Source organism: Ovis canadensis, chromosome 25, assembly GCF_042477335.2.
Source record: "Ovis canadensis isolate MfBH-ARS-UI-01 breed Bighorn chromosome 25, ARS-UI_OviCan_v2, whole genome shotgun sequence".
Taxonomy (NCBI): Eukaryota; Metazoa; Chordata; class Mammalia; order Artiodactyla; family Bovidae; genus Ovis; species Ovis canadensis.
Genome location: NC_091269.1, coordinates 16,244,989 through 16,268,544, shown reverse-complemented (window position 1 = coordinate 16,268,544; position 23,556 = coordinate 16,244,989).

Below are 23,556 nucleotides of genomic sequence, written 5' to 3'. Positions count from 1 at the left end.
GGAAATCACGAGGAACCCCAGGGGAAATCACGTGGGCCCCACGGGGAAATCACGTGGGCCCTCAGGGGAAATCACGTGGTCTCCACGGGGAAATCACGTGGGCCCCACGGGGAAATCACGTGGGCCCCACGGGGAAATCACGTGGGCCCCACAGGGAAATCACGTGGGCCCCACGGGGAAATCACGTGTGCCCCCAGGGGAAATCACGTGGGCCCCCTGGGGAAATCACGGGGGCCCCACGGGGAAGTCACGTGGGCCCCACCCGGAAATCACGTGGGCCCCACGGGGAAATCACGTGTGCCCCCAGGGGAAATCACGTGGGCCCCCAGCGGAAATCACGTGGGCCCCAGGGGAAATCACGTGGGCCCCACGGGGAAATCACGTGGGCCCTCAGTTGAAATAACGTGGACCCCACGGGGAAATCACGTGGGCCACACGGGGAATTCACGTGGGCCCCACGGGGAAATCACGTGGGCCCCCAGGGGAAATCACGTGGGCACCACGGGAAAATCACGTGGGCCCCACGGGGAAATCACGTGGGCCCCACGGGGAAATCACGTGGGCCCCACGGGGAAATCACGTGGGCCCCACGCGGAAATCACGTGGGCCCCACGGGGAAATCACCTGGGCCCCCAGGGGAAATCACGTGGGCCCCATGGGGAAATCACGTGGCCCCTCAGGGGAAATCACGTGGGCCCCCAGGGGAAATCACGTGGGCCCCACGGGGAAATCACGTGGGACCTCAGGGGAAATCACGTGGGCCCCACCCGGAAATCACGTGGGCCCCACGGGGAAATCACGTGCGCCCCCTGGGGAAATCACGTGGGCCCCACGTGGAAATCACGAGGGCCCCACCCGGAAATCACGTGGGCCCCACGGGGAAATCACGTGCGCCCCCTGGGGAAATCACGTGGGCCCCACGTGGAAATCACGAGGGCCCCACCCGGAAATCACGTGGGCCCCCAGGTGAAATCACGTGGGCCCCCAGGGGAAATCACGTGGGCCCCCAGGGGAAATCACGTGGGCCCCACGGGGAAATCACGTGGCCCCTCAGGGGAAATAACGTGGGCCCCCAGGGGAAATCACCTGGGCCCCACGGGAAAAACACGGGGGCCCCCAGGGGAAATCACGTGGGCCACACGGGGAAATCACGTGGGCCCCACGGGGAAATCACGTGGGCCCCACCCGGAAATCACGTGGGCCCCACGGGGAAATCACGTGGGCCCCACCCGGAAATCACGTGGGCCCCACAGGGAAATCACGTGGGCCCCACGGAGAAATCACGTAGGCCCCACGGGGAAATCACGTGGGCCCCACCCGGAAATCACGTGGGCCCCACGGGAAATCACGTGGGCCCCAGGGGGAAATCACGTGGGCCCCCGGGGGAAATCACGTGGGCCCCACCCGGAAATCAGGTGGGCCCCACGGGGAAATCACGTGGGCCCCACCCAGAAATCACGTGAGCCCCACCCGGAAATTACGTGGGCCCCACGGGGAAATCAGGTGGGCCCCACGGGGAAATCACGTGGGCCCCCAGGGGAAATCACGTGGGCCCCCTGGGGAAATCACGTGGGCCCGCAGGGGAAATCACGTGGGCCCCACGGGGAAATCACGAGAGCCCCCAGGGGAAATCACGTGGGCCCCCAGGGGAAATCACGTGGGCCCCACCCGGAAATCACGTGGGCCCCTCGGGGAAATCACCTGGGCCCCCAGGGGAAATCACGTGGGCCCCCAGGGGAAATCACGTGGGCCCCCAGGGGAAATCACGTGGGCCCAACGGGGAAATCACGTGGGCCCCCAGGGGAAATCACGTGGGCCCCACGGGGAAATCACGTGGGCCCCACCCGGAAATCACGTGGGCCCCACGGGGAAATCACGTGGGCCCCCAGGGGAAATCACGTGGGCCCCACGGGGAAATCACGAGGGCCCCACCCGGAAATCACGTGGGCCCCCAGGTGAAATCACGTGGGCCCCCAGGGGAAATCACGTGGGCCCCCAGGGGAAATCACGTGGGCCCCACGGGGAAATCACGTGGCCCATCAGGGGAAATAACGTGGGCCCCCAGGGGAAATCACGTGGGCCCCACGGGGAAAACACGGGGGCCCCCAGGGGAAATCACGTGGGCCACACGGGGAAATCACGTGGGCCCCACGGGGAAATCACGTGGGCCCCACCCGGAAATCACGTGGGAACCACGGGGAAATCACGTGGGCCCCACGGAGAAATCACGTAGGCCCCACGGGGAAATCACGTGGGCCCTCAGGGGAAATCACGTGGGCTCCACGGGGAAATCACGTGGACCCCACGGGGAAATCACGTGGGCCCCACGGGGAATTGACGGGGGCCCCACGGGGAAATCACGTGGGCCCCCAGGGGAAATCACGTGGGCACCACGGGAAAATCACGTGGGCCCCATGGGGAAATCACGTGGGCCACACGGGGAAATCACGTGGGCCCCCAGGGGAAATCACGTGGGCCCCACCCGGAAATCACGTCGGACCCACGGGGAAATCACGTGGGCCCCACGGGGAAATCACGTGGGCCCCACCCGGAAATCACGTGGGCCCCACGGGGAAATCACGTGGGCCCCACCCGGAAATCACGTGGGCCGCACGGGGAAATCACTTGGGCCCCCAGGGGAAATCACGTGGGCCCCACGGGGAAATCACGTGGGCCCCACCCGGAAATCACGTGGGCCCCACGGGGAAATCACGTGGGCCCCCAGGGGAAATCATGTGGGCCCCACGGGGAAATCACGTGGGCCCCACGGGGAAACCACGTGGGCCCCACGTGAAAATCACGTGGGCCCCACCCTGAAATCACGTGGGCCCCACGGGGAAATCACGTGGGCCCCACCTGGAAATCACGTGGGCCCCACGGGGAAATCACGTGGGCCCCCAGGTGAAATCACGTGGGCCCCACGGGGAAATCACGTGGGCCCCCAGGGGAAATCACGTGGGCCCCCAGGGGAAATCACGTGGGCCCCCAGGGGATATCACGTGGGCCCCACGGGGAAATCACGTGGGCCCCCAGGGGAAGCACGTGGGGCCCAAAGGAAATCACTTCGGCCCCACCCGGAAATCACATGGGCCCCACCCTTAAATCAGGTGGGCCCCACGGGGAAATCACGTGGGCCCCACGGGGAAATCACGTGGGCCCCCAGGGGAAATCACGTGGGCCCCACGGGGAAATCACGTGGGCCCCCAGTGGAAATCACGTGGCCCCCACCCGGAAATCACGTGGGCCCCACGGGGAAATCACGTGGGACCCACCTGGAAATCACGTGGGCCCCACGGGGAAATCACGTGGGCCCGCAGGGGAAATCACGTGGGCCCCACGGGGAAGTCACGTGGGCCCCGAGGGGAAATCACGTGGGCCCCCTGGGGAAATCATGTGGGCCCCACGGGGAAATCACGTGGGCCCCACGGGGAAATCACGTGGGCCCCACGGGGAAATCACGTGGGCCCCACCCGGAAATCACGAGGCCCCACCCGGAAATCACGTGGGCCCCACGGGGAAATCACGTGTGCCCCCAGGGGAAATCACGTGGGCCCCACGGGGAAATCACGTGGGCCCCGAGGGGAAATCGCGTGGGCCCCACGGGGAAATCACGTGGGACCTCAGGGGAAATCACGTGGGCCCCACCCGGAAATCACGTGGGCCCCACGGGGAAATCACGTGGGCCCCCAGGGGAAATCACGTGCGCCCTCAGGGGAAATCACGTGGGCCCCCAGGGGACATCACGTGGGCCTGCAGGGGAAATCACGTGGGCCCCACGGGGAAATCACGTGGGCCCCAAGGGGAAATCACCGGGGCCCCCAGGGGAAATCACGTGGGCCCCACGGGGAAATAACGTGGGCCCCCAGGGGAAATCACGTGGGCCCCCTGGGGAAATCACGTGGGCCCCATGGGGAAATCACGTGGGCCCCACGGGGAAATCACGTGGGCCCCCAGGGGAAATCACGTGGGGCCCCAGAGGAAATCACGTCGGCCCCACCCGGAAATCACATGGGCCCCACCCGGAAATCAGGTGGGCCCCACGGGGAAATCACGTGGGCCCCACGGGGAAATCACGTGGGCCCCCAGGGGAAATCACGTGGGCAACACGGGGAAATCACGTGGGCCCCCAGTGGAAATCACGTGGCCCCCACCCGGAAATCACGTGGGCCCCACGGGGAAATCACGTGGGACCCACCTGGAAATCACGTGGGCCCCACGGGGAAATCACGTGGGCCCCCAGGGGAAATCACGTGGGCCCCACGGGGAAGTCACGTGGGCCCCGAGGGGAAATCACGTGGGCCCCCTGGGGAAATCACGTGGGCCCCACGAGGAAATCACGTGGTCCCCACGGGGAAATCACGTGGGCCCCACCCGGAAATCACGAGGCCCCACCCGGAAATCACGTGGGCCCCACGGGGAAATCACGTGTGCCCCCAGGGGAAATCACGTGGGCCCCACGGGGAAATGACGTGGGCCCTCAGGGGAAAAGACGTGGGCCCCACGGGGAAATCACGTGGGCCCCCAGTGGAAATCACGTGGGCCCCCAGGGGAAATCACGTGGGCCCCACCCGGAAATCACGTGGGCCCCTCGGGGAAATCACCTGGGCCCCCAGGGGAAATCACGTGGGCCCCCAGGGGAAATCACGTGGGCCCCCAGGGGAAATCACGTGGGCCCAACGGGGAAATCACGTGGGCCCCCAGGGGAAATCACGTGGGCCCCACGGGGAAATCACGTGGGCCCCACCCGGAAATCACGTGGGCCCCACGGGGAAATCACGTGGGCCCCCAGGGGAAATCACGTGGGCCCCACGGGGAAATCACGAGGGCCCCACCCGGAAATCACGTGGGCCCCCAGGTGAAATCATGTGGGCCCCCAGGGGAAATCACGTGGGCCCCCAGGGGAAATCACGTGGGCCCCACGGGGAAATCACGTGGCCCATCAGGGGAAATAACGTGGGCCCCCAGGGGAAATCACGTGGGCCCCACGGGGAAAACACGGGGGCCCCCAGGGGAAATCACGTGGGCCACACGGGGAAATAACGTGGGCCCCACGGGGAAATCACGTGGGCCCCACCCGGAAATCACGTGGGAACCACGGGGAAATCACGTGGGCCCCACCCGGATATCACGTGGGCCCCACAGGGATATCACGTGGGCCCCACGGAGAAATCACGTAGGCCCCACGGGGAAATCACGTGGGCCCCACCCGGAAATCACATGGGCCCCAAGGGGAAATCACGTGGGCCCCAGGGGGAAATCACGTGGGCCCCCGGGGGAAATCACGTGGGCCCCACCCGGAAATCAGGTGGGCCCCACGGGGAAATCACGTGGGCGCCACCCGGAAATCACGTGAGCCCCACCCGGAAATTACGTGGGCCCCACGGGGAAATCAGGTGGGCCCCACGGGGAAATCACGTGGGCCCCCAGGGGAAATCACGTGGGCCCCCTGGGGAAATCACGTGGGCCCGCAGGGGAAATCACGTGGGCCCAACGGGGAAATCACGAGAGCCCCCAGGGGAAATCACGTGGGACCCCAGGGGAAATCACGTGGGCCCCACGGGGAAATCACGTGGGCCCTCAGGGGAAATCACGTGGGCTCCACGGGGAAATCACGTGGGCCCCACGGGGAAATCACGTGGGCCCCACGGGGAAATCACGTGGGCCCCACCCGGAAATCACGTGGGCCCCACGGGGAAATCACGTGTGCCCCCAGGGGAAATCACGTGGGCCCCCTGGGGAAATCACGTGGGCCCCACGGGGAAATCACGTGGGCCCCCAGGGGAAATCACGTGGGCCCCCAGCGGAAATCAAGTGGGCCCCACGGGGAAATCACGTGGGCCCCACTGGGAAATCACGTGGGCCCTCAGTTGAAATCACGTGGACCCCACGGGGAAATCACGTGGGCCCCACGGGGAATTCACGTGGGCCCCACGGGGAAATCACGTGGGCCCCCAGGGGAAATCACGTGGGCACCACGGGAAAATCACGTGGGCCCCATGGGGAAATCACGTGGGCCACACGGGGAAATCACGTGGGCCCCCAGGGGAAATCACGTGGGCCCCACCCGGAAATCACGTGGGACCCACGGGGAAATCACGTGGGCCCCACGGGGAAATCACGTGGGCCCCACCCGGAAATCACGTGGGCCCCACGGGGAAATCACGGGGGCCCCTCCCGGAAATCACGTGGGCCGCACGGGGAAATCACTTGGGCCCCCAGGGGAAATCACGTGGGCCCTCAGGGGAAATCACTTGGGCCCCACGGGGAAATCACGTGGGCCCCACCCGGAAATCACGTGGGCCCCACGGGGAAATCACGTGGGCCCCACCCGGAAATCACGTGGGCCCCACGGGGAAATCACGTGGGCCCCCAGGGGAAATCATGTGGGCCCCACGGGGAAATCACGTGGGCCCCACGGGGAAACCACGTGGGCCCCACGTGAAAATCACGTGGGCCCCACCCTGAAATCACGTGGGCCCCACGGGGAAATCACGTGGGCCCCACCTGGAAATCACGTGGGCCCCACGGGGAAATCACGTGGGCACCCAGGTGAAATCACGTGGGCCCCACGGGGAAATCACGTGGGCCCCCAGGGGAAATCACGTGGGCCCCCAGGGGAAATCACGTGGGCCCCCAGGGGATATCACGTGGGCCCCACGGGGAAATCACGTGGGCCCCCAGGGGAAGCACGTGGGGCCCAAAGGAAATCACTTCGGCCCCACCCGGAAATCACATGGGCCCCACCCTTAAATCAGGTGGGCCCCACGGGGAAATCACGTGGGCCCCACGGGGAAATCACGTGGGCCCCCAGGGGAAATCACGTGGGCCCCACGGGGAAATCACGTGGGCCCCCAGTGGAAATCACGTGGCCCCCACCCGGAAATCACGTGGGCCCCACGGGGAAATCACGTGGGACCCACCTGGAAATCACGTGGGCCCCACGGGGAAATCACGTGGGCCCCCAGGGGAAATCACGTGGGCCCCACGGGGAAGTCACGTGGGCCCCGAGGGGAAATCACGTGGGCCCCCTGGGGAAATCACGTGGGCCCCACGGGAAAATCACGTGGGCCCCACGGGGAAATCACGTGGGCCCCACGGGGAAATCACGTGGGCCCCACCCGGAAATCACGAGGCCCCACCCGGAAATCACGTGGGCCCCACGGGGAAATCACGTGTGCCCCCAGGGGAAATCATGTGGGCCCCACGGGGAAATGACGTGGGCCCTCAGGGGAAAAGACGTGGGCCCCACGGGGAAATCACGTGGGCCCCCCGGGGAAATCACGGGGGCCCCCAGGGGAAATCACGTGGGCCCCACGGGGAAATCACGAGGGCCCCACCCGGAAATCACGTGGGCCTCCAGGTGAAATCACGTGGGCCCCCAGGGGAAATCACGTTGGCCCCCAGGGGAAATCACGTGGGCCCCACGGGGAAATCACGTGGGCCCCACCCGGAAATCACGTGGGCCCCAAGGGGAAATCACGTGGGCCCCAGGGGGAAATCACGTGGGCCCCCGGGGGAAATCACGTGGGCCCCACCCGGAAATCAGGTGGGCCCCACGGGGAAATCACGTGGGCGCCACCCAGAAATCACGTGAGCCCCACCCGGAAATTACGTGGGCCCCACGGGGAAATCAGGTGGGCCCCACGGGGAAATCACGTGGGCCCCCAGGGGAAATCACGTGGGCCCCCTGGGGAAATCACGTGGGCCCGCAGGGGAAATCACGTGGGCCCCACGGGGAAATCACGAGAGCCCCCAGGGGAAATCACGTGGGACCCCAGGGGAAATCATGTGGGCCCCACGGGGAAATCACGTGGGCCCTCAGGGGAAATCACGTGGGATCCACGGGGAAATCACGTGGGCCCCACGGGGAAATCACGTGGGCCCCACGGGGAAATCACGTGGGCCCCACGGGGAAATGACGTGGGCCCTCAGGGGAAATCACGTGGGCCCCACGGGGAAATCACGTGGGCCCCCAGGGGAAATCACGTGGGCCCCCAGGGGAAATCACGTGGGCCCCACGGGGAAATCACGTGGGCCCCACGTGGAAATCACGTGGGCCCCTCGGGGAAATCACCTGGGCCCCCAGGGGAAATCACGTGGGCCCCCAGGGGAAATCACGTGTGCCCCCAGGGGAAATCACGTGGGCCCAACTGGGAAATCACGTGGGCCCCCAGGGGAAATCACGTGGGCCCCACGGGGAAATCACGTGGGCCCCACCCGGAAATCACGTGGGCCCCACGGGGAAATCACGTGGGCCCCCAGGGGAAATCACGTGGGCCCCACGGGGAAATCACGAGGGCCCCACCCGGAAATCACGTGGGCCCCCAGGTGAAATCACGTGGGCCCCCAGGGGAAATCACGTGGGCCCCCAGGGGAAATCACGTGGGCCCCACGGGGAAATCACGTGGCCCATCCGGGGAAATAACGTGGGCCCCCAGGGGAAATCACGTGGGCCCCACGGGGAAAACACGGGGGCCCCCAGGGGAAATCACGTGGGCCACACGGGGAAATCACGTGGGCCCCACGGGGAAATCACGTGGGCCCCACCCGGAAATCACGTGGGCCCCACGGGGAAATCACGTGGGCCCCACCCGGAAATCACGTGGGCCCCACAGGGAAATCACGTGGGCCCCACGGAGAAATCACGTAGGCCCCACGGGGAAATCACGTGGGCCCCACCCGGAAATCACGTGGGCCCCAAGGGGAAATCACGTGGGCCCCAGGGGGAAATCACGTGGGCCCCCGGGGGAAATCACGTGGGCCCCACCCGGAAATCAGGTGGGCCCCACGGGGAAATCACGTGGGCGCCACCCAGAAATCACGTGAGCCCCACCCGGAAATTACGTGGGCCCCACGGGGAAATCAGGTGGGCCCCACGGGGAAATCACGTGGGCCCCCAGGGGAAATCACGTGGGCCCCCTGGGGAAATCACGTGGGCCCGCAGGGGAAATCACGTGGGCCCCACGGGGAAATCACGAGAGCCCCCAGGGGAAATCACGTGGGACCCCAGGGGAAATCATGTGGGCCCCACGGGGAAATCACGTGGGCCCTCAGGGGAAATCACGTGGGCTCCACGGGGAAATCACGTGGGCCCCACGGGGAAATCACGTGGGCCCCACGGGGAAATCACGTGGGCCCCACGGGGAAATGACGTGGGCCCTCAGGGGAAAAGACGTGGGCCCCACGGGGAAATCACGTGGGCCCCCAGGGGAAATCACGTGGGCCCCCAGGGGAAATCACGTGGGCCCCACGGGGAAATCACGTGGGCCCCACGTGGAAATCACGTGGGCCCCTCGGGGAAATCACCTGGGCCCCCAGGGGAAATCACGTGGGCCCCCAGGGGAAATAACGTGTGCACCCAGGGGAAATCACGTGGGCCCAACTGGGAAATCACGTGGGCCCCCAGGGGAAATCACGTGGGCCCCACGGGGAAATCACGTGGGCCCCACCCGGAAATCACGTGGGCCCCACGGGGAAATCACGTGGGCCCCCAGGGGAAATCACGTGGGCCCCACGGGGAAATCACGAGGGCCCCACCCGGAAATCACGTGGGCCCCCAGGTGAAATCACGTGGGCCCCCAGGGGAAATCACGTGGGCCCCCATGGGAAATCACGTGGGCCCCACGGGGAAATCACGTGGCCCATCAGGGGAAATAACGTGGGCCCCCAGGGGAAATCACGTGGGCCCCACGGGGAAAACACGGGGGCCCCCAGGGGAAATCACGTGGGCCACACGGGGAAATCACGTGGGCCCCACGGGGAAATCACGTGGGCCCCACCCGGAAATCACGTGGGCCCCACGGGGAAATCACGTGGGCCCCACCCGGAAATCACGTGGGCCCCACAGGGAAATCACGTGGGCCCCACGGAGAAATCACGTAGGCCCCACGGGGAAATCACGTGGGCCCCACCCGGAAATCACGTGGGCCCCAAGGGGAAATCACGTGGGCCCCAGGGGGAAATCACGTGGGCCCCCGGGGGAAATCACGTGGGCCCCACCCGGAAATCAGGTGGGCCCCACGGGGAAATCACTTGGGCGCCACCCGGAAATCACGTGAGCCCCACCCGGAAATTACGTGGGCCCCACGGGGAAATCAGGTGGGCCCCACGGGGACATCACGTGGGCCCCCAGGGGAAATCACGTGGGCCCCCTGGGGACATCACGTGGGCCCGCAGGGGAAATCACGTGGGCCCCACGGGGAAATCACGAGAGCCCCCAGGGGAAATCACGTGGGACCCCAGGGGAAATCACGTGGGCCCCACGGGGAAATCACGTGGGCCCTCAGGGGAAATCACGTGGGCTCCACGGGGAAATCACGTGGGCCCCACGGGGAAATCACGTGGGCCCCACGGGGAAATCACGTGGGCCCCACCCGGAAATCACGTGGGCCCCACGGGGAAATCACGTGTGCCCCCAGGGGAAATCACGTGGGCCCCCTGGGGAAATCACGTGGGCCCCACGGGGAAATCACGTGGGCCCCCAGGGGAAATCACGTGGGCCCCCAGGGGAAATCACGTGGGCCCCCAGCGGAAATCACGTGGGCCCCAGGGGAAATCACGTGGGCCCCACGGGGAAATCACGCGGGCCCTCAGTTGAAATCACGTGGACCCCACGGGGAAATCACGTGGGCCCCACGGGGAATTCACGTGGGCCCCACGGGGAAATCACGTGGGCCCCCAGGGGAAATCACGTGGGCACCACGGGAAAATCACGTGGGCCCCATGGGGAAATCACGTGGGCCACACGGGGAAATCACGTGGGCCCCCAGGGGAAATCACGTGGGCCCCACCCGGAAATCACGTGGGACCCACGGGGAAATCACGTGGGCCCCACGGGGAAATCACGTGGGCCCCACCCGGATATCACATGGGCCCCACGGGGAAATCACGTGGGCCCCACCCGGAAATCACGTGGGCCGCACGGGGAAATCACTTGGGCCCCCAGGGGAAATCACGTGGGCCCTCAGGGGAAATCACTTGGGCCCCACGGGGAAATCACGTGGGCCCCACCCGGAACTCACGTGGGCCCCACGGGGAAATCACGTGGGCCCCACGGGGGAAATCACGTGGGCCCCGCGGGGAAATCACGTGGGCCCCCAGGGGAAATCACGTGGGCCCCCAGGTGAAATCACGTGGGCCCCACGGGGAAATCACGTGGGCCCCCAGGGGAAATCACGTGGGCGCCCAGGGGAAATCACGTGGGCCCCACGGGGAAATCACGTGGGCCCCACGGGGAAACCACGTGGGCCCCACGTGAAAATCACGTGGGCCCCACCCTGAAATCACGTGGGCCCCACGGGGAAATCACGTGGGCCCCACCCGGAAATCACGTGGGCCCCACTGGGAAATCACGTGGGCCCCCAGGGGAAATCACGTGGGCCCCCAGGTGAAATCACGTGGGCCCCATGGGGAAATCACGTGGGCCCCCAGGGGAAATCACGTGGGCCCCCAGGGGAAATCACGTGGGCCCCCAGGGGATATCACGTGGGCCCCACGGGGAAATCACGTGGGCCCCCAGGGGAAGCACGTGGGCTCCACGGGGAAATCACGTGGGCCCCACGGGGAAATCACGTGGGCCCCACGGGGAAATCACGTGGGCCCCACCCGGAAATCACGTGGGCCCCACGGGGAAATCACGTGTGGCCCCAGGGGAAATCACGTGGGCCCCCTGGGGAAATCACGTGGGCCCCACGGGGAAATCACGTGGGCCCCCAGGGGAAATCACGTGGGCCCCACGGGGAAATGACGTGGGCCCTCAGGGGAAAAGACGTGGGCCCCACGGGGAAATCACGTGGGCCCCCAGGGGAAATCACGTGAGCCCCCAGGGGAAATCACGTGGGCCCCACGGGGAAATCACGAGGGCCCCACCCGGAAATCACGTGGGCCCCCAGGTGAAATCACGTGGGCCCCACCCGGAAATCACGTGGGACCCACGGGGAAATCACGTGGGCCCCACGGGGAAATCACGTGGGCCCCACGGGGAAATCACGTGAGCCCCCAGGGGAAATCACGTGGGCCCCCAGGGGAAATCACGTGGGCCCCACGGGGAAATCACGTGGGCCCTCAGGGGAAATCACGTGGGCTCCACGGGGAAATCACGTGGGCCCCACGGGGAAATCACGTGGGCCCCACGGGGAAATCACGTTGGCCCCACCCGGAAATCACGTGGGCCCCACGGGGAAATCACGTGTGGCCCCAGGGGAAATCACGTGGGCCCCCTGGGGAAATCACGTGGGCCCCACGGGGAAATCACGTGGGCCCCCAGGGGAAATCACGTGGGCCCCCAGCGGAAATCACGTGGGACCCAGGGGAAATCACGTGGGCCCCACGGGGAAATCACGTGGGCCCTCAGTTGAAATCACGTGGACCCCACGGGGAAATCACGTGGGCCCCACGGGGAATTCACGTGGGCCCCACGGGGAAATCACGTGGGCCCCCAGGGGAAATCACGTGGGCACCACGGGAAAATCACGTGGGCCCCATGGGGAAATCACGTGGGCCACACGGGGAAATCACGTGGGCCCCCAGGGGAAATCACGTGGGCCCCACCCGGAAATCACGTGGGACCCACGGGGAAATCACGTGGGCCCCACGGGGAAATCACGTGGGCCCCACGGGGAAATCACGTGAGCCCCCAGGGGAAATCACGTGGGCCCCACGGGGAAATCACGTGGGCCCCACCCGGAAATCACGTGGGCCCCACGGGGAAATCAAGTGGGCCCCACCCGGAAATCACGTGGGCCGCACGGGGAAATCTCTTGGGCCCCCAGGGGAAATCACGTGGGCCCTCAGGGGAAATCACTTGGGCCCCACGGGGAAATCACGTGGGCCCCACCCGGAAATCACGTGGGCCCCACGGGGAAATCACGTGGGCCCCCAGGGGAAATCACGTGGGCCCCACGGGGAAATCACGTGGACCCCACGGGGAAACCACGTGGGCCCCACGTGAAAATCACGTGGGCCCCACCCTGAAATCACGTGGGCCCCACGGGGAAATCACGTGGGCCCCCAGGGCAAATCACGTGGGCCCCACGGGGAAATCACGAGGGCCCCACCCGGAAATCACGTGGGTCCCACGGGGAAATCACGTGGGCCCCCAGGGGAAATCACGTGGGCCCCCAGGGGAAATCACGTGGGCCCAACGGGGAAATCACGTGGGCCCCACGGGGAAATCACGTGGGCCCCCAGGGGAAATCACGTGGGCCCCACGGGGAAATCACGTGGGCCCCACGGGGAAATCACATGGGCCCCACGGGGAAATCACGTCGGCCCCCAGGGGAAATCACGTGGGTCCCCAGGGGAAATCACGTGGGCCCCACGGGGAAATCACGTGGGACCCACGGGGAAATCACGTGGGCCCCACGGGGAAATCACGTGGGCCCCACGGGGAAATCACGTGGGCCCCCAGGGGAAATCACGTGGGCCCCCTGGGGAAATCACGTGGGCCCGCAGGGGAAATCACGTGGGCCCCACGGGGAAATCTCGAGAGCCCCCAGGGGAAATCACGTGGGACCCCAGGGGAAATCACGTGGGCCCCACGGGGAAATCACGTGGGCCCTCAGGGGAAATCACGTGGGCCCCACCCGGAAATCACGTGGGCCCCACGGGGAAATCAAGTGGGCCCCACGGGGAAATCACGTGGGCCCCCAGGGGAAATCACGTGGGCCCCATGGGGAAATCACGTGGCCCCTCAGGGGAAATCACGTGGGCCCCCAGGGGAAATCACGTGGGCCCCACGGGGAAATCACGTGGGACCTCAGGGGAAATCACGTGGGCCCCACCCGGAAATCACGTGGGCCCCACGGCGAAATCACGTGGGCCCCCAGGGGAAATCACGTGCGCCCCCAGGGGAAATCACGTGGGCCCCCAGGGGAAATCACGTGGGCCTGCAGGGGAAATCACGTGGGCCCCACGGGGAAATCACGTGGGCCCCCAGGGGAAATCACCGGGGCCCCCAGGGGAAATCACGTGGGCCCCACGGGGAAATAACGTGGGCCCCCAGGGGAAATCACGTGGGCCCCCTGGGGAAATCACGTGGGCCCCATGGGGAAATCACGTGGGCCCCACGGGGAAATCACGTGGGCCCCCAGGGGAAATCACGTGGGGCCCCAGAGGAAATCACGTCGGCCCCACCCGGAAATCACATGGGCCCCACCCGGAAATCAGGTGGGCCCCACGGGGAAATCACGTGGGCCCCACGGGGAAATCACGTGGGCCCCCAGGGGAAATCACGTGGGCAACACGGGGAAATCACGTGGGCCCCCAGTGGAAATCACGTGGCCCCCACCCGGAAATCACGTGGGCCCCACGGGGAAATCACGTGTGCCCCCAGGGGAAATCACGTGGGCCCCCTGGGGAAATCACGTGGGCCCCACGGGGAAATCACGTGGGCCCCCAGGGGAAATCACGTGGGCCCCCAGCGGAAATCAAGTGGGCCCCACGGGGAAATCACGTGGGCCCCACGGGGAAATCACGCTGGCCCTCAGTTGAAATCACGTGGACCCCACGGGGAAATCACGTGGGCCCCACGGGGAATTCACGTGGGCCCCACGGGGAAATCACGTGGGCCCCCAGGGGAAATCACGTGGGCACCACGGGAAAATCACGTGGGCCCCATGGGGAAATCACGTGGGCCACACGGGGAAATCACGTGGGCCCCCAGGGGAAATCACGTGGGCCCCACCCGGAAATCACGTGGGACCCACGGGGAAATCACGTGGGCCCCACGGGGAAATCACGTGGGCCCCACCCGGAAATCACGTGGGCCCCACGGGGAAATCACGGGGGCCCCACCCGGAAATCACGTGGGCCGCACGGGGAAATCACTTGGGCCCCCCGGGGAAATCACGTGGGCCCTCAGGGGAAATCACTTGGGCCCCACGGGGAAATCACGTGGGCCCCACCCGGAAATCACGTGGGCCCCACGGGGAAATCACGTGGGCCCCACCCGGAAATCACGTGGGCCCCACGGGGAAATCACGTGGGCCCCACCTGGAAATCACGTGGGCCCCACGGGGAAATCACGTGGGCCCCCAGGTGAAATCACGTGGGCCCCACGGGGAAATCACGTGGGCCCCCAGGGGAAATCACGTGGGCCCCCAGGGGAAATCACGTGGGCCCCCAGGGGATATCACGTGGGCCCCACGGGGAAATCACGTGGGCCCCCAGGGGAAGCACGTGGGGCCCAAAGGAAATCACTTCGGCCCCACCCGGAAATCACATGGGCCCCACCCTTAAATCAGGTGGGCCCCACGGGGAAATCACGTGGGCCCCACGGGGAAATCACGTGGGCCCCCAGGGGAAATCACGTGGGCCCCACGGGGAAATCACGTGGGCCCCCAGTGGAAATCACGTGGCCCCCACCCGGAAATCACGTGGGCCCCACGGGGAAATCACGTGGGACCCACCTGGAAATCACGTGGGCCCCACGGGGAAATCACGTGGGCCCCCAGGGGAAATCACGTGGGCCCCACGGGGAAGTCACGTGGGCCCCGAGGGGAAATCACGTGGGCCCCCTGGGGAAATCACGTGGGCCCCACGGGGAAATCACGTGGGCCCCACGGGGAAATCACGTGGGCCCCACGGGGAAATCACGTGGGCCCCACCCGGAAATCACGAGGCCCCACCCGGAAATCACGTGGGCCCCACGGGGAAATCACGTGTGCCCCCAGGGGAAATCACGTGGGCCCCACGGGGAAATGACGTGGGCCCTCAGGGGAAAAGACGTGGGCCCCACGGGGAAATCACGTGGGCCCCCAGGGGAAATCACGTGGGCCCCCAGGGGAAATCACGTGGGCCCCACGGGGAAATCACGAGGGCCCCACCCGGAAATCACGTGGGCCCCCAGGTGAAATCACGTGGGCCCCCAGGGGAAATCACGTTGGCCCCCAGGGGAAATCACGTGGGCCCCACGGGGAAATCACGTGGCCCCTCAGGGGAAATAACGTGGGCCCCCAGGGGAAATCACGTGGGCCCCACGGGAAAAACACGGGGGCCCCCAGGGGAAATCACGTGGGCCACACGGGGAAATCACGTGGGCCCCACGGGGAACTCACGTGGGCCCCACCCGGAACTCACGTGGGCCCCACGGGGAAATCACGTGGGCCCCACCCGGAAATCACGTGGGCCCCACAGGGAAATCACGTGGGCCCCACGGGGAAATCACGTAGGCCCCACGGGGAAATCACGTGGGCCCCACCCGGAAATCACGTGGGCCCCAAGGGGAAATCACGTGGGCCCCAGGGGGAAATCACGAGGGCCCCCGGGGGAAATCACGTGGGCCCCACCCGGAAATCAGGTGGGCCCCACGGGGAAATCACGTGGGCGCCACCCAGAAATCACGTGAGCCCCACCCGGAAATTACGTGGGCCCCACGGGGAAATCAGGTGGGCCCCACGGGGAAATCACGTGGGCCCCCAGGGGAAATCACGTGGGCCCCCTGGGGAAATCACGTGGGCCCGCAGAGGAAATCACGTGGGCCCCACGGGGAAATCACGAGAGCCCCCAGGGGAAATCACGTGGGACCCCAGGGGAAATCACGTGGGCCCCACGGGGAAATCACGTGGGCCCTCAGGGGAAATCACGTGGGATCCACGGGGAAATCACGTGGGCCCCACGGGGAAATCACGTGGGCCCCACGGGGAAATCACGTGGGCCCCACGGGGAAATGACGTGGGCCCTAAGGGGAAAAGACGTGGGCCCCACGGGGAAATCACGTGGGCCCCCAGGGGAAATCACGTGGGCCCCCAGGGGAAATCACGTGGGCCCCACGGGGAAATCACGTGGGCCCCACGTGGAAATCACGTGGGCCCCTCGGGGAAATCACCTGGGCCCCCAGGGGAAATCACGTGGGCCCCCAGGGGAAATCACGTGTGCCCCCAGGGGAAATCACGTGGGCCCAACTGGGAAATCACGTGGGCCCCCAGGGGAAATCACGTGGGCCCCACGGGGAAATCACGTGGGCCCCACCCGGAAATCACGTGGGCCCCACGGGGAAATCACGTGGGCCCCCAGGGGAAATCACGTGGGCCCCACGGGGAAATCACGAGGGCCCCACCCTGAAATCACGTGGGCCCCCAGGTGAAATCACGTGGGCCCCCAGGGGAAATCACGTGGGCCCCCAGGGGAAATCACGTGGGCCCCACGGGGAAATCACGTGGCCCATCAGGGGAAATAACGTGGGCCCCCAGGGGAAATCACGTGGGCCCCACGGGGAAAACACGGGGGCCCCCAGGGGAAATCACGTGGGCCACACGGGGAAATCACGTGGGCCCCACGGGGAAATCACGTGGGCCCCACCCGGAACTCACGTGGGCCCCACGGGGAAATCACGTGGGCCCCACCCGGAACTCACGTGGGCCCCACAGGGAAATCACGTGGGCCCCACGGAGAAATCACGTAGGCCCCACGGGGAAATCCCGTGGGCCCCCCCCGGAAATCACGTGGGCCCCAAGGGGAAATCACGTGGGCCCCAGGGGGAAATCACGTGGGCCCCCGGGGGAAATCACGTGGGCCCCACCCGGAAATCAGGTGGGCCCCACGGGGAAATCACTTGGGCGCCACCCGGAAATCACGTGAGCCCCACCCGGAAATTACGTGGGCCCCACGGGGAAATCAGGTGGGCCCCACGGGGAAATCACGTGGGCCCCCAGGGGAAATCACGTGGGCCCCCTGGGGAAATCACGTGGGCCCGCAGGGGAAATCACGTGGGCCCCACGGGGAAATCACGAGAGCCCCCAGGGGAAATCACGTGGGACCCCAGGGGAAATCACGTGGGCCCCACGGGGAAATCACGTGGGCCCTCAGGGGAAATCACGTGGGCTCCACGGGGAAATCACGTGGGCCCCACGGGGAAATCACGTGGGCCCCACGGGGAAATCACGTGGGCCCCACCCGGAAATCACGTGGGCCCCACGGGGAAATCACGTGTGCCCCCAGGGGAAATCACGTGGGCCCCCTGGGGAAATCACGTGGGCCCCACGGGGAAATCACGTGGGCCCCCAGGGGAAATCACGTGGGCCCCCAGCGGAAATCACGTGGGCCCCAGGGGAAATCACGTGGGCCCCACGGGGAAATCACGCGGGCCCTCAGTTGAAATCACGTGGACCCCACGGGGAAATCACGTGGGCCCCACGGGGAATTCACGTGGGCCCCACGGGGAAATCACGTGGGCCCACAGGGGAAATCACGTGGGCACCACGGGAAAATCACGTGGGCCCCATGGGGAAATCACGTGGGCCACACGGGGAAATCACGTGGGCCCCCAGGGGAAATCACGTGGGCCCCACCCGGAAATCACGTGGGACCCACGGGGAAATCACGTGGGCCCCACGGGGAAATCACGTGGGCCCCACCCGGATACCACATGGGCCCCACGGGGAAATCACGTGGGCCCCACCCGGAAATCACGTGGGCCGCACGGGGAAATCACTTGGGCCCCCAGGGGAAATCACGTGGGCCCTCAGGGGAAATCACTTGGGCCCCACGGGGAAATCACGTGGGCCCCACCCGGAAATCACGTGGGCCCCACGGGGAAATCACGAGGCCCCACCCGGAAATCACGTGGGCCCCACGGGGAAATCACGTGTGCCCCCAGGGGAAATCACGTGGGCCCCACGGGGAAATGACGTGGGCCCTCAGGGGAAAAGACGTGGGCCCCACGGGGAAATCACGTGGGCCCCCAGGGGAAAGCACGTGGGCCCCCCAGGGGAAATCACGTGGGCCCCACGGGGAAATCACGTGGGCCCCACCGGGGAAATCACGTGGGCCCCCAGGGGAAATCACGTGGGCCCCCAGGGGAAATCACGTTGGCCCCCAGGGGAAATCACGTGGGCCCCACGGGGAAATCACGTGGCCCCTCAGGGGAAATAACGTGGGCCCCCAGGGGAAATCACGTGGGCCCCACGGGAAAAACACGGGGGCCCCCAGGGGAAATCACGTGGGCCACACGGGGAAATCACGTGGGCCCCACGGGGAAATCACGTGGGCCCCACCCGGAAATCACGTGGGCCGCACGGGGAAATCACTTGGGCCCCCAGGGGAAATCACGTGGGCCCTCATGGGAAATCACTTGGGCCCCACGGGGAAATCACGTGGGCCCCACCCGGAAATCACGTGGGCCCCACGGGGAAATCACGTGGGCCCCACCCTGAAATCACGTGGGCCCCACGGGGAAATCACGTGGGCCCCACCCGGAAATCACGTGGGCCCCACTGGGAAATCACGTGGGCCCCCAGGGGAAATCACGTGGGCCCCCAGGTGAAATCACGTGGGCCCCATGGGGAAATCACGTGGGCCCCCAGGGGAAATCACGTGGGCCCCCAGGGGAAATCACGTGGGCCCCCAGGGGATATCACGTGGGCCCCACGGGGAAATCACGTGGGCCCCCAGGGGAAGCACGTGGGGCCCAAAGGAAATCACTTCGGCCCCACCCGGAAATCACATGGGCCCCACCCGGAAATCAGGTGGGCCCCACGGGGAAATCACGTGGGCCCCACGGGAAATCACGTGGGCCCCCAGGGGAAATCACGTGGGACCCACGGGGAAATCACGTGGGCCCCCAGTGGAAATCACGTGGCCCCCACCCGGAAATCACGTGGGCCCCACGGGGAAATCACGTGGGACCCACCTGGAAATCACGTGGGCCCCACGGGGAAATCACGTGGGCCCCCAGGGGAAATCACGTGGGCCCCACGGGGAAGTCACGTGGGCCCCGAGGGGAAATCACGTGGGCCCCCTTGGGAAATCACGTGGGCCCCACGGGGAAATCACGTGGGCCCCACGGGGAAATCACGTGGGCCCCACGGGGAAATCACGTGGGCCCCACCCGGAAATCACGAGGCCCCGCCCGGAAATCACGTGGGCCCCACGGGGAAATCACGTGTGCCCCCAGGGGAAATCATGTGGGCCCCACGGGGAAATGACGTGGGCCCTCAGGGGAAAAGACGTGGGCCCCACGGGGAAATCACGTGGGCCCCCAGGGGAAATCACGTGGGCCCCCAGGGGAAATCACGTGGGCCCCACGGGGAAATCACGAGGGCCCCCAGGGGAAATCACGTGGGCCCCCAGGGGAAATCACGTGGGCCCCACGGGGAAATCACGTGGGCCCCACCGGGAAATCACGTGGGGCCCAAGGGGAAATCACGTGGGCCCCAGGGGGAAATCACGTGGGCCCCCGGGGGAAATCACGAGGGCCCCACCCGGAAATCAGGTGGGCCCCACGGGGAAATCACGTGGGCGCCACCCGGAAATCACGTGAGCCCCACCCGGAAATTACGTGGGCCCCACGGGGAAATCAGGTGGGCCCCACGGGGAAATCACGTGGGCCCCCAGGGGAAATCACGTGGGCCCCCTGGGGAAATCACGTGGGCCCGCAGGGGAAATCACGTGGGCCCAACGGGGAAATCACGTGGGCCCCACCCGGAAATCACGTGGGACCCACGGGGAAATCACGTGGGCCCCACGGGGAAATCACGTGGGCCCCACCCGGAAATCACGTGGGCCCCACGGGGAAATCACGTGGGCCCCACCCGGAAATCACGTGGGCCGCACGGGGAAATCACTTGGGCCCCCAGGGGAAATCACGTGGGCCCTCAGGGGAAATCACTTGGGCCCCACGGGGAAATCACGTGGGCCCCACCCGGAAATCACGGGGGCCCCACGGGGACATCACGTGGGCCCCACCCGGAAATCACGTGGGCCCCACGGGGAAATCACGTGGGCCCCACGGGGAAATCATGTGGGCCCCACGGGGAAATCACGTGGGCCCCACGGGGAAACCACGTGGGCCCCACGTGAAAATCACGTGGGCCCCACCCTGAACTCACGTGGGCCCCACGGGGAAATCACGTGGGCCCCCCCCGGAAATCACGTGGGCCCCACGGGGAAATCACGTGGGCCCCCAGGGGAAATCACGTGGGCCCCCAGGTGAAATCACGTGGGCCCCACGGGGAAATCACGTGGGCCCCCAGGGGAAATCACGTGGGCCCCCAGGGGAAATCACGTGGGCCCCCAGGGGATATCACGTGGGACCCACGGGGAAATCACGTGGGCCCCCAGGGGAAGCACATGGGGCCCAAAGGAAATCACTTCGGCCCCACCCGGAAATCACATGGGCCCCACCCGGAAATCAGGTGGGCCCCACGGGGAAATCACGTGGGCCCCACGGGGACATCACGTGGGCCCCCAGGGGAAATCACGTGGGCCCCACGGGGAAATCACGTGGGCCCCCAGTGGAAATCACGTGGCCCCCACCCGGAAATCACGTGGGCCCCACGGGGAAATCACGTGGGACCCACCTGGAAATCACGTGGGCCCCACGGGGAAATCACGTGGGCCCCCAGGGGAAATCACGTGGGCCCCACGGGGAAATCACGTGGCCCCTCAGGGGAAATAACGTGGGCCCCCAGGGGAAATCACCTGGGCCCCACGGGAAAAACACGGGGGCCCCCAGGGGAAATCACGTGGGCCACACGGGGAAATCACGTGGGCCCCACGGGGAAATCACGTGGGCCCCACCCGGAAATCACGTGGGCCCCACAGGGAAATCACGTGGGCCCCACGGAGAAATCACGTAGGCCCCACGGGGAAATCACGTGGGCCCCACCCGGAAATCACGTGGGCCCCACGGGAAATCACGTGGGCCCCAGGGGGAAATCACGTGGGCCCCCGGGGGAAATCACGTGGGCCCCACCCGGAAATCAGGTGGGCCCCACGGGGAAATCACGTGGGCCCCACCCAGAAATCACGTGAGCCCCACCCGGAAATTACGTGGGCCCCACGGGGAAATCAGGTGGGCCCCACGGGGAAATCACGTGGGCCCCCAGGGGAAATCACGTGGGCCCCCTGGGGAAATCACGTGGGCCCGCAGGGGAAATCACGTGGGCCCCACGGGGAAATCACGAGAGCCCCCAGGGGAAATCACGTGGGCCCCCAGGGGAAATCACGTGGGCCCCACGGGGAAATCACGTGGGCCCCTCGGGGAAATCACCTGGGCCCCCAGGGGAAATCACGTGGGCCCCCAGGGGAAATCACGTGGGCCCCCAGGGGAAATCACGTGGGCCCAACGGGGAAATCACGTGGGCCCCCAGGGGAAATCACGTGGGCCCCACGGGGAAATCACGTGGGCCCCACCCGGAAATCACGTGGGCCCCACGGGGAAATCACGTGGGCCCCCAGGGGAAATCACGTGGGCCCCACGGGGAAATCACGAGGGCCCCACCCGGAAATCACGTGGGCCCCCAGGTGAAATCACGTGGGCCCCCAGGGGAAATCACGTGGGCCCCCAGGGGAAATCACGTGGGCCCCACGGGGAAATCACGTGGCCCATCAGGGGAAATAACGTGGGCCCCCAGGGGAAATCACGTGGGCCCCACGGGGAAAACACGGGGGCCCCCAGGGGAAATCACGTGGGCCACACGGGGAAATCACGTGGGCCCCACGGGGAAATCACGTGGGCCCCACCCGGAAATCACGTGGGAACCACGGGGAAATCACGTGGGCCCCACGGAGAAATCACGTAGGCCCCACGGGGAAATCACGTGGGCCCTCAGGGGAAATCACGTGGGCTCCACGGGGAAATCACGTGGACCCCACGGGGAAATCACGTGGGCCCCACGGGGAATTCACGTGGGCCCCACGGGGAAATCACGTGGGCCCCCAGGGGAAATCACGTGGGCACCACGGGAAAATCACGTGGGCCCCATGGGGAAATCACGTGGGCCACACGGGGAAATCACGTGGGCCCCCAGGGGAAATCACGTGGGCCCCACCCGGAAATCACGTCGGACCCACGGGGAAATCACGTGGGCCCCACGGGGAAATCACGTGGGCCCCACCCGGAAATCACGTGGGCCCCACGGGGAAATCACGTGGGCCCCACCCGGAAATCACGTGGGCCGCACGGGGAAATCACTTGGGCCCCCAGGGGAAATCACGTGGGCCCCACGGGGAAATCACGTGGGCCCCACCCGGAAATCACGTGGGCCCCACGGGGAAATCACGTGGGCCCCCAGGGGAAATCATGTGGGCCCCACGGGGAAATCACGTGGGCCCCATGGGGAAACCACGTGGGCCCCACGTGAAAATCACGTGGGCCCCACCCTGAAATCACGTGGGCCCCACGGGGAAATCACGTGGGCCCCACCTGGAAATCACGTGGGCCCCACGGGGAAATCACGTGGGCCCCCAGGTGAAATCACGTGGGCCCCACGGGGAAATCACGTGGGCCCCCAGGGGAAATCACGTGGGCCCCCAGGGGAAATCACGTGGGCCCCCAGGGGATATCACGTGGGCCCCACGGGGAAATCACGTGGGCCCCCAGGGGAAGCACGTGGGGCCCAAAGGAAATCACTTCGGCCCCACCCGGAAATCACATGGGCCCCACCCTTAAATCAGGTGGGCCCCACGGGGAAATCACGTGGGCCCCACGGGGAAATCACGTGGGCCCCCAGGGGAAATCACGTGGGCCCCACGGGGAAATCACGTGGGCCCCCAGTGGAAATCACGTGGCCCCCACCCGGAAATCACGTGGGCCCCACGGGGAAATCACGTGGGACC